This window comes from Mustela nigripes, chromosome 17 (genome assembly GCF_022355385.1).
Source record: "Mustela nigripes isolate SB6536 chromosome 17, MUSNIG.SB6536, whole genome shotgun sequence".
Classification (NCBI taxonomy): domain Eukaryota; kingdom Metazoa; phylum Chordata; class Mammalia; order Carnivora; family Mustelidae; genus Mustela; species Mustela nigripes.
In genome coordinates, this window is record NC_081573.1 from 2,648,419 (window position 1) to 2,664,864 (window position 16,446).

At 43.5% G+C, this 16,446-nt stretch overlaps 2 protein-coding genes across 4 annotated transcripts in view; one reads left to right on the plus strand and one right to left on the minus strand.

The window, feature by feature from the left end:
- LOC132005470 (zinc finger protein 665-like) overlaps positions 1 to 16,446 on the minus strand; it is a 612,263-nt gene that overhangs the window by 103,944 nt on the left and 491,873 nt on the right.
- LOC132005476 (KRAB domain-containing protein 5-like) overlaps positions 11,390 to 16,446 on the plus strand; it is an 82,403-nt gene continuing 77,346 nt past the window's right edge. For all 3 annotated transcript variants that reach the window (XM_059382654.1, XM_059382655.1, XM_059382653.1), the window contains exon 1: positions 11,390 to 11,479. The gene's annotated coding sequence lies outside the window, so the exon portion shown is untranslated. The remainder of the gene's footprint in view (positions 11,480 to 16,446) is intronic.

Below are 16,446 nucleotides of genomic sequence, written 5' to 3' on the forward strand. Positions count from 1 at the left end.
TACTAGAAATACATTTTTCTGAATTCTCAATCACCATTTAAAAATTTTATTCTGTGTCATTCTTTGTTCATTTTTTTTTTCCCCTCTGTGTCCTGAGCAAAAAAGATTCCCATGGCTTTGGTATGCATGGAATGCAAGTTGTAAATATGCAAAACTTAAGATGTAATTTAGGTGTAAGAGAACTAAGGAAAAAGTGTGTGTGTGTGTGTACGCACCAAAATTTAACTGTTAGCAGACTGCTGTTGATCAGAAACCTTACTGAGAACAGTTTGATCACATATTTGGAGTGTTACTAGTAAAACCACAGGGCCGCAACTCTCTGATCCTTGCGGAGGATGAACAAAGACTGGTTGTTGAATGCTGGTAATCTGTATTTTGATCAAGGGTCATACAGTGATTTTGCAGTGGTTTCTTTGGACTGTGTTTGAACTTACTATTTAATTAGTGAGACTGATTGCGTGTGTGTGTGTGTGTGTGTGTTAACATTGATGTGTTGTGTGTTGTGTTATCCTTGCACTAACTTTCACGTACTGCATACTAAACAAGGTTATAGGTAAAAAGACTGTGACTACAGTCTTTTACTAAAGTATTGTTGAACCTTGAACACCATGGCATTGAACTGTGTGTGTGCGCTTAAATATACGTACTTTTATAATACACTACTGTAAATGTATTTTCCTTTTTTTTTTTTTTTTTAAAGATTTTATTTATTTGAGAGAGGGAGGGAGAGCACAAATTGGGGGAAGGGCCGAGGGAGAGGGAGAGGGACAAGCAGACTCCTGCTCAGCAAAGCTCCATACCACACTTGCTCCCAGGACTCTGAGATGGTGACCTGAGCTGAAATCAAACGCCTAATGAACTGAGCCATCTAGGATCCCCTCCTTGTGATTTTCTTATTAATACATTCTTTTCCCTGCCTCCAGAGACATCAGATCCTGTCTTCCTGATTTCATAAATTCCTGTGTAGTACTGAGGACAGATGCTGTTGGAGATTCCTATATTTTTCAGGCCAAAACCCACTGGGGTAGGAGAGGGCTTGCTGCAAGATGCAAACACTGTGGCCATACCCTTTAGATGGCACATGGTAGAGTAGATGTTGGAAACGCAGAAGCCTTGACACTGGAAGGATCAGGAGGGTGTGTGCCGAGTGTCCACAAGCACTAGAATCTTAGGTATCTAACCCAACGCTGGATGACATTTCAGTGAAGCCGATGCACAGCCAGCAGGAAACTCCGTCGTTTGAGCCCTGTGACGAGTGTTATTCCTTGCGATCTGTGTGAGGGGCACTGATTAGTTGGGGGGCAGCTCACCAGTCAGAGGCAGTGATCATTTCTGCCCCAAACAGTCCACCTGCTTTTTAAGGTAGATGTTCATTCATGGTCCATGCTGCGTTTCTGCCCATCCTGTGGGGAGCAGGGAAGAGGACTCCTGGTAGTTGTGGAAACTGATACCACGAAGCTGGGTAGCAGGTCATGCGCACCTTGAACCCTGATCCAAGTGAGGAATAATCCTGAATTTGGGGTGGCTGTTACTTTGTGGTCCGCAGTACCCTGAAAAGGCAGATGTGTGCTTCTAGAAAAGACGACGTATGTCGTGTACTCCGTGCATGTTGAGTAGGGAATGCTCGTGTGATGAAAGGGCTCGTCCACACTATGGTGTAGTCTGGTTGGTCTGTTTCTTCCCTCTGCTGTTCACCAGCAGACATTATGCTAACACTTCTCTCATGGCCACACATGCTTGCCCCACCCGCAGTCATCAAACCACGTTCTTATTTGATGAAATATTTGAGAAAATTCCAATGCATTCTAAATTCGATTATTTTGATGAGAGAATGTGATGAGAATTGTATTCGTGGGTGATCCCAGGAAGCTGGAGGAGGGCACTGCAGGAAGGGACATGTGGAAGATGAGGTAGCCAAGACAGACTGTTACAGTCCTATTTATTTATGAATACCAGAAATGTCTAGGTTGTGTGTGTTACGTAAGTAACATCACCACAAATATAGAGAATATCTCAGAGTGACCATTGATGCATAATTCAGGAATGATCGTTGACTTAGTTAACACAGAGGCTGTCAGATTTATCTTACATCAGAACCACCTGGAGCACTTGTAAAATCTCAGATTTCTAGGCCTCTTTCCATGTAACCATTTCATTCTTTCTGGGCTGGCTGTAAACACCACCACTGTCCAATTTTCTGTTTGTACAGCTCTCAGGTGATAGCCATTGAGGCCTGTTTGGGGACCTGCTTTGAGGATGACATGATGAGGGCATCCCTGTGGTGGTCATCTTCAATGAAATGATTAGCTCATGAAGAACGCAGTCAGAGACACAGATGGGTATGAATTGTTTTAGGGGGACTCTGGTCTAGGTTCTCCAGATGTGAAAGTAACTCGCAGGTAGGCTGGACTTCTGTGTTTAAACCCTGGAAGTTGGACCTGCGTACCTGGTCTTCAGGGGACAGTTAAATACCCATTCAGGGTATATGTGTGTGTCCAGGGCTGGAACTTACACTCTCAAGTCTCAGACCATGGAGGCTGCTCTGCGCAAAGATTTCTGGATGAAGCATTGATTGGCAGAGGAGATAATCCAAGAACAAGTCTTCTGGAAGGCCACCTGATTGCCTCTTGATGCTATAGGTTCAAATGTTGACTATCAATATTTAGATGATCATTAATCCTTTTGTAAAAAAATTAAACTATTTTTATCAGTTATAAAGAAAAAAAACCCTATTGTTTATTTTCAATGAAGGGAAAAACCCAGTTCTTCTCTAATGTGTTTCTCTGCTCTGTGTCCCTCTTAGCTACTTCTGATAATTCTGGCCACAATGCAGTGTGGAGGTGCTTTCCTCACAACTAATAGCAGGTCTCCAACACCATGTAGATGTCTTACAGCTTTACTTGAACACTTTACCCAGAGATTTCTTCAGGTCCCACAGATAAGGTTTAGGGTTAGAGGTCAGTTCCATGGGACTGACCTCCCGCCTTACACACATACTTACAGACACTTTCACAAGCTCAGCCAATACCCATATTTGTGAATGACTGAATGTATTTTAGAGATTCCAATAATGTCTTCTTTGGGTTCAGTTAGTTCGCTAGAGGGGCTTGCAGACTTCAAGGGAAACACGTTTGCCAGCTTATTAAAGGCTACTAGAGGGGCACCTGGGTGGTGTAGTCCGTTAAGCCACCGACTCTTGGTTTCAGCTCAGATCATGATCTCAGTGTCCTGAGAATGATCCTCGTTTGGGTCTCTGCATTCAGCGCAGAGTCTTCCTGAGTTTTTCTCCTCTCTCTGCTCCTCCCCACCATGTACTCGCTCTCTTTCAACCAAATAAATAAATCTTAAAAAATAAATAAAGACTATGATAAAGGATACAGAGGAAGAAGTACATAGTGTGAGGTCTGGGAGGTTCCCATGATCAGGAGCTTTTGTCCCCATGGAGTTAGGGTATGTCACCCTCCCTGTGTGAATGTGTTCACCAGCCTGTAATCACTCCCAACTCCATACTATTGAGATTTTATGGAGCCTTCTTCATGTATGAATTACTAGTCATAATTCCATTTGCAGCACTTCCCCCTCTGGATTAAGGAGGAGTGGGGAGGTGAAGCTGAGTCTTCCAGGATTCTCATTATGGCTTGGTATTTTCCATGGCCCTTACCCAACCAGGAGCCCACCCAGAGTCCCTTCGATAGAACAAAAAAATGCACCTACTGCTGTTACCACTTAGTAATTTACAAGAGTTTTCAGAGCTTTGTACCAAATATTTATGTATTCTATTATGTAACATTGGTAAGAAAGGAATAGTATTAGTCCTTATTCATAAAATCATGAAGATAAATAAAGCATTAGTAACTGGGCCATATACCATAAACACTATAGAATTACTTTAGACCTCGGTGAATTTTGTGGATTTCATTTTTCATGGAAAATAGGGCCCAGAACTCTTGTTTCCATGCTGCTTTCTGTGTTTTTGATAGTAAATATATGAGGTACCTGGTGGCTCAGTTGGTTAAGCATCTGCCCTCAGCTCTGGTTGTTGTCTCAGGGTCCTGGAATCGAGTCCTGCATTGGGCTCCCTGCTCAGCAGGAAGCCTGCTTCTCCCTCTTCCACTTCCCCCGCTGCTGTTTCCTCTCTCGCTGTCTCTCTCAGTCAAATAAATAAAATAAAATCTTAAAAAAAAAAAAAAAAGAAAGTAAACATTTGAACCCTGAAAATGGCAGCTAAGAATCTGACAGTGGGAATGATCTTCCTGGTCCAGATTTTCCCTGGAAACCTGAGGGAGTTCTACGTCTTATATCATCCTTATTTCCCTTTACTGCAGTGAAAGCAGGACAGGTTTGGGAGGCTTTTCCTCAGTCATCTGAATGTAGCCACGACCGTTCTTTCCTTTTGGTGCTATCCCAGACACCTTGGCAGCTTTCAGTTTGAAATATTTTGTCCATGATGTTGGATCCAGACGTATTTCTGGTTTCACAGAGTGTCTAGAGGTGTGTCCTGGCAGCTTTGGGTCCTTGTCTTCAGGCCACTACCATCAGTCCCAGAACTCCAGGTAAGCAAAATATTAAGGAACAAAAGTCTCACATTGTATTAGCCCTTCCAGTATCCTCTGCTGGAACTCACAGGATCTGGGAAATACCACAGTTAGTATGTATGTGTGTTACAAGAAGATCAATACATAAAATACAGCACAAAGACTATAGATACTAGCACCTATTCAAGATTTTGTGATAAACACATAGACATAATCTGTGCAGCATTCAGATGTACCTCAGATGTTGTGTGTAGGATTCATTACGGTTGTTGCTCTGTGCATGCACAAGGCTAGAGGCCAACACCTTCACAGGAACAATATCACACCTAGATCCTCTCTGAGAGGACAGCTGCGACACCAAGCATGCTTGTTCTGGAAAGCGCCTTTGTAACTTTTTATACCTTCTCTGCCATCATAGTAATTTTTCTCTTTTTCATTAGATTCCCTGGTAGCAAGTGAGCAACTTGACCTTGATCATGTTTCCTACCTGTCAGCCCCTTTATTCTCTTGGGTGATGACCACTGTATGTCCAGGTTTTTCTCTGTATCCTGGAGTAGTCACAGAACTTCTTCATCTCATGAGAAAATGTAGTCTGTTTTTCTCCATGTCAGTCATTTATATATTCATGCCTCAGAGTGTCTGTCATGTACAATTACGAGCCAGTCACATTGTAGGTAAAATTGTGAATAACAGAGAATCTGTGTCAGTAATAATCAATTATAGCTCCGTAATGAATCCTTTTGTAATTGTGTAATTATCCATAGAATCATGTTGTACTGATGGCTTTGGTAATAAGGTCAGAGTCCAATCACGAATGAAGCAGTTTCTCCTGAAACAAAGCAGAGATACTCAAAATACATTTGAATATGTATCTTTCAATAGAAGATAGCATGTGTTCCTAACGCACACCTGGTCACGGGGTTCTGAAGACAGTTCCACAGAGAAGGTTAACGTGTTCGATTGTCCTTCAACAAACTGTCGCTCCTAGTGATCAACGCCACATCTCTAAGTTGTCAAAAGCATAGGCTTAAAACTTGCCACACTAGGTCCTGCATTACTGCAACCTCAGCAGGGAGGAAGATCCTTAACAGTGAAAGATTAAGACCCACAAAAAATCTAGAATCATGAGCACAAGTACAGTTGCCTGTAACATATGTAAACAGAGTTGAGGCTTCTTCAGGGAGCCCTGCTCAGGGACAGGATACGTCACCTGCATGAGAGGCCACTGCCCACCGGGACTGGTCCATGCCCTATGTGATGGCCCAGACTCAGCCTAAGGTTTCCCCTACCTAGATGCACGTGGGGGCACCAGCTCAGTCTCACTGGGGACATACTCTCCAGTATCAGGGACTCTTTGGAACATATAGAGATGTCCTATGTAGACTGTAGAATTTGAAAATGTTTCCATCTCAGAGAAAGAGCAATGAGTCATCCAGGGTCCTCTCCTCCCTCCATAGAAGAAATTTCCATTGTGGTTCCCGGATGGGAGTCCATTCTGTGGTTAAAGAGCATTGAGCAGGTGTCCAGATGCAAACAGAGAGAAACTGATTGTTTTGGTGGCAGTCAGTCATTAAAAAAACTAATTAAGGGTCATGACTGACCCATAACATCCAGAAATTTTCAGAGCAAATGGGTGCATGGTTGAATTCAGGATTGTGGAGTCAGTGTGAGGAAGCAGCGGCACTTTGCTTCAGGTGGGGTGTGAGTTCTGGTGTCACCTTTGATGGGCCAACCATGGGCTAGAGATTTTAGTAGCAGTAGCATTTATTTTGCATTCTTGTTAAGAATAAAAAGTTTTCTGGGGCGCCTGGGTGGCTCAGTGGGTTAAGCTGCTGCCTTCGGCTCGGGTCATCATCCCAGGGTCCTGGGATCGAGTCCCGCGTCCGGCTCTCTGCTCAGCAGGGAGCCTGCTTCCCGCGCTCTCTCTCTCTCTGCCTGCCTCTCAGTCTACTTGTGATTTCTCTCTGTCAAGTAAATAAAATCTTTAAAAAAAAAAAAAAGAATAAAAAGTTTTCTAATATAGTTGCCCCGAAAATGCTAAGTGTTTATGTTAAGTTGCTTTTTGTTTTATTTTCTGAAGTAGGAATGAGACTAAATAGATTCAAACCATATGAACTCTGGGTGTGGAATTTCTTTGGGAGGGCTTGGGAATGACAGGCCTTGACGCACCCCAGAGGCAGGGAGATCACAGCCTCCAGCCTTCTCTCTCCCTAGCCCAAACCAGATCCGCTCCCTGCTGAGGCTGCGCAGTTCTGGCCTGACTCCAGATGTCCTTCGTTCCCAGGACAGCTTAAAGGAAATCAGATTCTGGGGGCTCTTCCTTTGATCTCTCCAGAGCTGGTGCTCACAATTCACAAAACCCAGACTCCGATAAATGGGGCCAAAGGACTATGTATTTTGGTGCCTTCATTTCTGTTTTTTATTATTATTATTTTTAGATCTTTATTTATTTATTTATTTATCACAAGTAGGGAGAGAGGCAGGCAGAGAAAGAGAGAGGAGGAAGCAGGCTCCTCATTTAGCAGAGAGCCTGATGCAGGGCTCCATCCCAGGACCCTCGGATCATGACCTGAACTGAAGGCAGAGGCTTTAACCCACTGAGCCACCCAGGCACCCTCTGTTTTTTATTATTAAATCGTGTGCTTCGCTGGCCTTTCACGTAGAACCTTGTTTTCCATTCCTGTAGATTCAGTAATTGCTCAAGTAACAAAACATCAATCTGTGTGTACATTATGACATGATTAAAACAGTCTAGCTCATTAACATTATCTCCTCATAGAGCTAGGGTTTTTTGTTTTCTGATTCTTTAAATTTTTTTTTTTAAGATTTTTATTTATTTATTTATTTGACAGAGAGAGAGAGAGATCACAAGTAGGCAGAGAGGTAGGCAGAGAGAGAGGAGGAAGCAGGCTTCCCACTGAGCAGAGAGCCCGATGTGGGACTCGATGCCAGGACCCTGGGATCATGACTCAAGCCAAAGGTAGAGGCTTTAACCCACTGAGCCACCCAGGCGCCCTGACTCTTTAATTTTTTTTGAGAACATTGCAGATATATTCTCTTAGAAATATCAAGTATAATAATAGATTCAGAACCATCTGCAGTCACCGTGCCATGCCTTAGAGCTCCAGAATTTATTCATCCTGCGTAACTGAAATTTTGTACCATTTGACCAACATCTCCCACTTCACCCTCAGCCATGTCCTGCAATCATACTTTTACTCTGCTTTTAGGAGTTCAACTTTATTAGATTCCAGATACAATTGAGACAAAGCAGTATCTCCTGCTTTGTGTGGCTTGTTCCACTCACAATAATGTCCTCCAGGCTCACCTGCTTTGTCTAAAATGGGAAGATGTCTTTCTTCCTTTTTAAGACTGAAAGTTGCATACATATGTCTTATGTATTACATATGATACATATGATATATGTATTCTATATCTTAAATATATAATGCATATATGTCCTATTTTCTTTAACCACTCCTAGAAAACAGAAAAACTACAAGGAAATGACACTATTTCTAGAATGACTAAATTTGAGCAAGAAATAAAATTGTTAACACCAATGTGGAGGAATTAAAATGATCATACACCATTGATGAGTAAAGTACAGGAAAACTGGCATTTACTTATAAAGTCAAACAATTTCTATCCTAAAATGTGAATTCAAGAATGAAAACTCTCTGAACTACTGATCTATCCTTCCTTTCTGTATTTTTCCATTCATCCATATTTAATTAACATATAAAAACTTTTTAAAAAATATTTTATTTATTTATTTGACAGACAGAGATCACAAGTAGGCAGAGAGGCAGGCAGAGAGAGAGGAGGAAGCAGGCTCCCCGCTGAGCAGAGAGCCCGATATGGGGCTCAATCCCAGGACCCTGGGATTATGACCTGAACCAAAAGCAGAGGCTTTAACCCACTGAGCCACCCAGGTGCCCCATATAAAAACTTTTTTTCCCCCTGTGGTTACAGTATTCTTTATTCTGGTACATGATAAGGTAGGGCTCCCTGAGTCCCACTCCCCCGACCGACCCCCTGTTTCAGGGGGTCTGCGATGGTAACTGGAGGTCAGGAGATTCTCAGTGTGTTGGAGGATGACTAGAGGGCAAGCACTGCCTGGCTGCCTCTCTCTTCCTCTCGCTCTTGTTCAGGCTGGTGGTCCAGGGCTCTTAGTTCTTGGAGGCCATGTGGACCATGAGGTTTGGCTGCAGTCACTGTAGACAAGTTCATTGTCATACCAGGAAATGAGCTTCACAAACTGATCATTGGGAGCAATGCCAGCCTCAGAATCAAAGGTAGAAGAGTGGGTGTCCCTGTGAATGTCACAGGAGAAGACTTGGTGCTCAGTGTAGCTGAGGATGCCCTTGACAGGGCCACCTGATGCCTACTTCACCACCTTCTTGATGTCGTCATATTTTGCAACTTTGTCCGGGTGGCAGGTTAGATGACACATTGGGGTGGGGACACTGAACCCATGCCAGTGTGCTTCCCATTCTTCGCAAAGATGTCCTTGCAATGCTGGTAGAACCAGGGATAATGTACTGGGCAACCCTTCAGCCATCAAGCCACAACTTCCCAGAGAGGTGGTCCATGGTCGTCTGCATAGCTTTGGTGGCATGACCTGTGGTCCTTGAGTCCCTCTGTGATGCCAAAGTTGTCATGGATGACCTTTGCCAGAGGGGCCAAGCTGTGGTGCAGGAGGCATTGCTGACAATCTTGAAGGAGTTGTCATATTCCTCATGGTTCATGCCTATCACAAACATGGGGCAGAGGGGGCAGAAGATGGGGCAGAGATGATGACCCACTTGGACCCACCATTCAAGTAAACCCTGGCCATCTCCATGGTGGTGAAGACCCCGATGGACGCAGCGACATACTGAGCACCAGCATCGCCTCGTTCGATGTTGGTGGGAGGTGGAAATGGGGATTCCATTGATTCCATTGATGACAAGTTTCCTGTTCTCAGCCTTGACTATGCCATGAAATTTGCCATGGGTGGATTCATACTGAATATGTAGGCCATGTAGTTTGGATCAATAAATGGGTTATTAATGGCAACAATATCCACTTTGCCACAGTTAAAAGCAGTGAGCAGGTGCTCAGTTGGCCAGATCCATTTACCCTGACCTTCACCGTTGTGGTTTGGGGACAAGGTAACAGTCTGTTCAGTCTGCAGTTGGAAATGGCAGGTCAGGGCAGCCCATGCTCCCTGTGCTGTGGCAGGATTTGTGGCTCTCTGTGGGAGGCGAGGACATCTGAAACCAAGGAAGGAGAAGCACACATGCAAATGTCCAAGTGAAAGCTCTTTTTTTTTCTGAATATTTTCTGTGACAAAGGAGAGAGCGGCTTTTTGTGCATTTCGAGATCCTTGTGCCTTGAGCTGCTGATAGTGGGTGAAGAGGCTGTGCCAAGGCCTTTCTTCACATATCACCTGAGAAAGACACGTAGCCCAGAAGGGAGAGGAAGAAATGGCTGCTTCTCAGGTAAATCTTACCCTGATGAGCTCAGGAACGGTGTCTTCCTTTCTTACTGAAAGGCAGTCTATTTAGAACTGGCAAGCATTCACTTTTCTAGTTCTGGTGGTCCTGTGGAGCCAGTAGGTTTTTGGACGACTATGTATCCATTTAAGGATAGTCAAAGTCAACCCTTCAGGATAGTCCTTTCCTGGGGCTGTCTCTCTATTCTCTCCAACTGGGCTTTCTGTGCTACATGAATCCCGTCCGTGAATTCATGACCTGCAACTATTGAAAATATTCCCTCTGGGACAGATCAACATGGGGCTATGTTGATACCCATGATCCTCACTGGAGATTTGTCAGGAATCCCAATGAAGGAGGAAATACTTACTATTTAGATTCTGCCTAGGTGTGACCTGAGTCTGTATAAACTGAATGAACGTGAACGGATAATCCAGATGGCTATCAGGCCCAAAATAAGTCAATGTCCTGAAAAAGAAAGCCTCGCTGTCTAGGTTGCTTTAACAAAACTTAGTATTTGAAATACATGAAAGATTACAGGATGCGGGAGCTATCTCTGACTTGAAATTTCATAAAACTGCTGTTTTCATGATTAGAATCATAATACAATTCTTTGTTTTGTAAACTTTATCACAACAGTGAGGAGTCCTACATGCATCAGGCCACTGATCCCAATTTGTCTTGTTTCATCTGATACTAACTTTGTTCACTTGGTTCAGGGTCTCTCTGCTACATTCCCCTGGAAAATGTGGGCTGTGACTTTTCTTTACAGGAGGAGATCTTGGTTTTTGCAAATAAAGGTACTAAATGGTCTTTGGTTTCATGAGTTTCCTTTTAATTCTGCACAGTGTCACAGATATGCTCTCCTTTATTATGTTTTTATTTTCAGCAGAATGAAACAAGTACTGTGGAATTACTGTATATTCAAATGTCTTAAAATTCTGTGGTGTAAGCACAAATGATAAATGCCTGATTATTTCCTTGAAATAATAAGGTTTGTTTGTGTGAGGAAGGAAGTATTCATGATGTTTTATTTTGATTTCAGCCTTACCATTCCCTGAGGTTATCTGTAAACTTTACTCTAGAGTAGGGATAATTCTAGAAACCAACTGGCATAAAATATTGTTGCTCACATTAAAATCAAATATCTAGTCTTTATTTCTGATTCAGCAGTACTTGGTAGTGGTGTTAAGGAGCTGAACATTGAAAATGCTTCCTAAGTATTCTAAAGAGTCCATCAGGAAACAGTGTTTGGAGAAGTAAATTTCTACAGCCTTCTGTAATGTGCTCTCTTCCCTATTGAGCATAGTGCTGGATTTGAAATTGTAGATTCTCCAGGAAGAGTCATGCTTCTTTTTCTTGTCAATAGGTCTTGCTGTCTGTAGTCTGGATCTGGTCATCTTCTCTGGAAAAGTAAAGAGCCCCAGCGCATGAAGAGAAAGGAGACAGTAGCCACACACTCAGGTAGGTGGGAATGAATGAAGCAGATGATACAGGTGGGGGCCAAAGCTCAAAAGAGAAAACTTGAGCTTAAAATGTGGTTTGAGATGCTCTGCTTGAATGGGAGGAGTCTGGAAGTTTTAATTCTCTTGTGGTCACAGAGGGATAGCTCTCATCTCACTCTTCACATGCTCCTACATCCTTGAAGGACTTACCTCCTGTTCTGGTGTCTTCCGTGGCATTCACAGGGAAATCCAAAAATCTCCCCATGGCCACTAAGGGTTTATGTGATCTGATTTCTATTCCATTGTTTGTGGAAGCATGTGAAAATCTGTATGCATAGGTAGTTTCAAAGTGAAGGCCCCAGTGTGATTTACTTCTAACTTCTTGGGTGCATTTGTCTCCGGCAGGCACACAAAAAGTCTGGTACAAAATCAGGAATGTTGGGGAGACTGACCCTCCCTTATGAAATCTTAAATAGAGTAGCCCTCTGTATGGAGGCTTCCCCATTGACCAGACTCTGTGTTCTGTCCTCAGAAATGTACCTGGGAGCCTCAGTGTTTACATTGGCCTCACAGTAGAACATGTTGTGGCACTTCACTAAGACCTAATTGATGCTAGGCCCTATCAAGGACTAGATGACAGAATCTTTGTGGTTGGGACACTAGACATGGTAGTTCTAAAACCTACACAGGAGATCCCAACATGAGGGCACAACTGAGAATGACTTTTCAACCATTGCTTGTCAGAATTGCATGTATCTACAAACCATTTGAGGTTCCCATTAAAAATAGATTCTGGGGCCCCATACTCTGATATCAGGACTCCCTAGAAGTGGATGAAGCCCATTAGTGTGTGTCTTCTAGTCATTGAGGTTGCTGTCCCCAGGCTTCATGTCCACTAGCATTATGTTAGAGAAAGCAGAAGAGCACATCTGAGTCCCTTATTCCAAACTGTTCTCTCTCAACACAAATACTGTCTTTCTTAGGGATGACTACTAACAGCTTCTGGAAAGATGACCTTTTCTGCTCATCCCATACAACTTAGGAAGGGACTAGATAAGGTTGTGTTGTCTGCACAAGGTTGTTTTATATGAATAGTATGTACTCATTAATGAAAGGAATGTTTATTGAGCAGCTACTACGTGCTCCAGGTATAGATTCCCAGGGCACTGTGCTGGGAATCTTAGAATATGCATGTTGATCGTTCTAAAGCCCTGGGAATTGGATACTATATGATCACTCTTTCCAGAGGGATTTGGGTGCTGGGCGTGCCTTCTTGGGAGTAGAGACTCTTTCTCTTCTTTTTCATGATCATTAACCTTAAAAATAATGTTGGGTGTGATGACACGTAGATATGAGAGCAGTCTGAGAGACAAGAAGGAAGGGTAGATTAGAAGCTCTGAATGAAATTTGATATGTCAGTCATTTGCATTTATGTATTTGGTTCATTTTAATGTGTGGACTATGAGTGGACATCCCAGGAATGGAAGGTGGGATGCTATGTGTTACCTTGGAAGCAGGTTTTTTTTTTTTTTTTTTTTTTTAAGATTTTTTACATTTATTTGACAGAGATCACAAGTAGGCAGAGAGGCAGGCGGGGGCGGGGGGGAGCAGGTGGGGGCGGGGTTGGGGAGCAGGCTCCCTGCTGAGCAGAGAGCCCAACATGGGGCTTGATCCCAGGACCCTGAGATCATGACCCAAGCAGAAGGCAGAGGCTTAACCCACTGAGCCACCCAGGCACCCCTGGAAACAGTGTTTTAACCAGAAAGGTGAAACTTCCTCTCCAAATTTTAAGTTTTTGCTGTGCTTTGTCTGAGTCTGAGCCTCGGGAAAATGTGAATGCCAGTTGGGGCCACCCACGTGGGGCTGCCAGGAACTGTGTTCTCTGAGCTGTTCTGAGAAGGGAGGCACGGGGACCGACAGTGGAGCTGTGGAGGGCAATTTTGTGGTCTGAGGTTATTTTCCACGGAATCTTAATGGACAGTTCTCTGTTAGTCTCTGTAATCCCCATTTAGGCAGAGGGACTATGCCCGACAAAATTTCTGGGCCCTGAGCCCTGTCCACATAATGTTAGGACCAAATATGCAAGGGAAATCCGGGAGTGTCAGAAGGTCTGCTGTTGGGATTGACGGGCGCTACTTGCATTCATGTTGCACAGGTGATCCTGGATGTCCAGCCCTGATCCCCGTCTCTTCTGGGATCCTCTGCACTGTGGCAGGTGACAGACTCAGGACCTTGAGGGTTTCACCTCTGTTTTCAGTGTGCACACACGTAAACAGGAGAGGGCAGCAGAAACACTGGGTGTGTAGTAGCAACACTGGCCAGAAGGAGGACTGGTTTGTCCATACACTCTGGTCCTAGCTTGCCTGAACTTGAACTTGGGTATGTGGGCTCGGTTGAAATGAGATTCAGGAAACCCCCTCGGCTGGTTATAACGGGAGGAGCACACAACTGCACATTGGGGCCCATAGAGAAGCAGTGTGCACCACAAACCCTCTGTGCGTGTATACAGCCCTTATTGGGCGACTATACCTGCGCAGGCGCTCTGGGAAGCCATTGCCAAGGGTGAGGGCTGTGGAAGTGAGGGCAGAATTGCATTGGTGTGTTGTGTGCATGTGCAAAAGTGGGCTGTTGAGAAACCTGTCGCACTGTCTTCTGCTGGCCTGCAACGTGAGTCAGGAGTTTAGGCCACTTGAGAAACTGGTCGAAGTGACTGGTGGTAGGTACTGTGTGATCTTCAGAGATGAGGTGATATACGTTCAGATTTCCCAGAGTAAATCTGGCCAGTTGGTTTGTCTTTTCAAATGGTTACGCTTGCCCCACCTGTAGGAGGTAGCAGTGAGCCTTTTATGGAGAGGTGGTAGGGAGGTGGTATGTGATTGGCTATACCCCACGCTGTTGCCTTATTTTCGGAAGGCCTTCTTGACTCCAATTGTTTGTTCTTAAGTTGATTTTCTCCCTTTCCATTGCATTGATTGCGAATTAAGTTGTGGTTTGCTTACAGAGGCTTCTGAGACCTTAAAGCCAACTGAATCTGTGGCTTCCCTGTTTAATTGTTTTAACAGTGGAAACACAGTTGGCAGGATATCATGTGTTTTTGTGTGTTTGTGTCTGGTTTTTATTGTCCATTTGCAAGGGTAGTTCAGCAATTGTCCCCTCATTATAAGAACGCACAGTCATGATGGTGCAACAATTTTATGTCCCCAAACCACCCAGTCAGTTACATGTGTACAAATCAAAGATCCAAATTTCATGATGTGCGTGGTTGGAGACAGATACATTTGTGTGTCAACAAGGAGGCATTTCAACAAGCGTGTTACATTTACAACCACAGCGGGATATGTGTAAGAATTGCAGTAAATCCATTTCTAGTACTGTGAAGATACTGCCTTCATGTAGCATTGGTTAGGAAAAGCAGTTTGATTGACAGTAAGTTTGATATGACAATATTTTTATGCAAACATTAAAGCTAATGCAAAATATTTTAGTTTGTCGGTGTGTTACACAATTTCAAATGGAACTTCACATACCCTCTGAAATTGCATAAGAACGAGGATACACTTCAAACTGATGAGCTTTTATGACTGAATATTAAACTGTTAATGGGGGCAATGAGTGAGGATTTTTATTTTATTTAATTGTAAAAAAAAATTTTTTTAAAGATTTTATTTATTTGACAGACAGAGAGGGAATACCATCAGAGGGGGAGTGGAAGAGGGAGAAGTGGGCTTCCCGCTGAGCAGGGAGCCCAATGCCGGCCTCAATCCCCGGACCATGGAATCATGACCTGAGCCAAAGGCAGACACTTCATGACTGAGCCACCAGAGGCCCTTCATGTAAATTATTTTTCCTTTTTTAAAAAAAAAATTACATTATTTGCTTCAGGGGTACAGGTCTGTGAATCATCAGTCTTAAACAGTTGACAGCACTCACCATAGCACATACCCTCCCCAATGTTCATCACCTAGTCACGCTATCCCTCCCCCCTCTCCCCCAGCAACCCTCAGTTTATTAAATGTACAAAATATTTAATGTTATGTCTATGTTATGTTCTGTCTCCACTGTAACAAATTTCCACACATTTAGGAGCTAAAAAAGGATGCTCTGCTGATTATATATTTGAATTTCAGTGGGCTTACCATGTTTTCTGTTTATAGTCCTGTAAGGTCAAAATCAAGGTTTCACAAGGCCTAGGATTTTCTCTGCAGCCTCTAGGGGAGACTCTACTTCCAGGACCATTGACAGAATCCATCTTTAAAGATATGTACTTATTTATTTATTTGGAGCAGAAGCAGGGGCTGGGCAGAGGGAGGAGAGAGAGGATCTCAAACAGATTCTGTGCTGAGCCTGAAGTAGGGCTCTGTCTCAGAACCCTGAGATCAGGATGTGAGCAAAATCAGGAATCAGACACGAAGCCACTGGAGCCACCCAAGTGCCCTGGCTGAATCCATCTTTAAAGACGAATTGTAGTTGATTCTAACCCTTATGAAGGGATTCATCTGCCTCTTATATACAAGCCTGAATTTTGTTCTGATCCACTGGATTCAGAAATGCAGTATAATTGATTGTTGGCGTCCTCTAGCAAGTTTTCAAGCATCTTGCCAAAACTTAGGGGTCTGTTTCTTTAGATCCTGTTCATGATGTTTCTGTTGGGTTAGTTTCATCCAGTGTTTGGCCTGGCCCTCGCCATAATCATGTGGACCCATTGATGTAAATCTGAAAAACCATCTTGGGAACTTGAATTGATATGTTAAATTCTTCAGCAAACCTATGGAGATCCTCATTCACTTTAGGGAACTCTTTATTGCTCAAAGTTCATCTTTATTCCAGGGAACATAAACATTGTGTTCACTTAGATCTTCAGAAGACTTAACTTTAAGGGGGCAGATTTTAATAGGTTCAGAAGAGGAGGTAGCAGAGGGAGCGTCAGAGGAAGAAGAAGGTGCAACAAAAGAATAGAATGATAGTGGAGATGAAGAAGGGAGAGCA